Raw genomic sequence first — 449 nt, 5'->3', positions numbered from 1 at the left:
TTTTTATATCAATAATTCGATCGTCACTAATGTTAATTTCTGATATCATGAATGTGATTGTTACAAGTAAGAAAGCCTTTTTAGATATCAGAAATTATATTGATATCAGAAATACATTTTCAGATATCAGAAATACCAAACTAGTGACAATTGAATTTTTGATATCAGGAATTCACATTTTTACTTGTGTACTTACAAAGTAATTATTGATATCAACAAAGGCAATTGATATCTGAGACTGCCCTTGCAACTAGTGAAAATAGAATTACTGATATATTAAATAATATTTTAACTAGTAAAAATACGTTTACAGATATCTAGAAATGCCATTACAGATAAGTATAGCTATGGTAATGAGTTAATGAATATTAATGAGATCTGGTTTTCCCATAATTATCTTTTCAGAGTCATTGTAGGTCAAAGATGGATGATGAATGTTACGGTCCCAG

General features: G+C 27.8%; 1 protein-coding gene across 1 annotated transcript in view; it reads right to left on the bottom strand.

The window, feature by feature from the left end:
• Positions 1 to 449, bottom strand: part of LOC107595905 (receptor-type tyrosine-protein phosphatase U-like) — a 271117-nt gene that overhangs the window by 80120 nt on the left and 190548 nt on the right. The window lies entirely within an intron of this gene.

The sequence above is a fragment of the Sinocyclocheilus grahami genome, unplaced genomic scaffold (assembly GCF_001515645.1).
Source record: "Sinocyclocheilus grahami isolate Dianchi unplaced genomic scaffold, SAMN03320097.WGS_v1.1 scaffold210.1, whole genome shotgun sequence".
NCBI lineage: Eukaryota > Metazoa > Chordata > Actinopteri > Cypriniformes > Cyprinidae > Sinocyclocheilus > Sinocyclocheilus grahami.
This window is presented reverse-complemented; position numbering and strand designations above follow the sequence as displayed.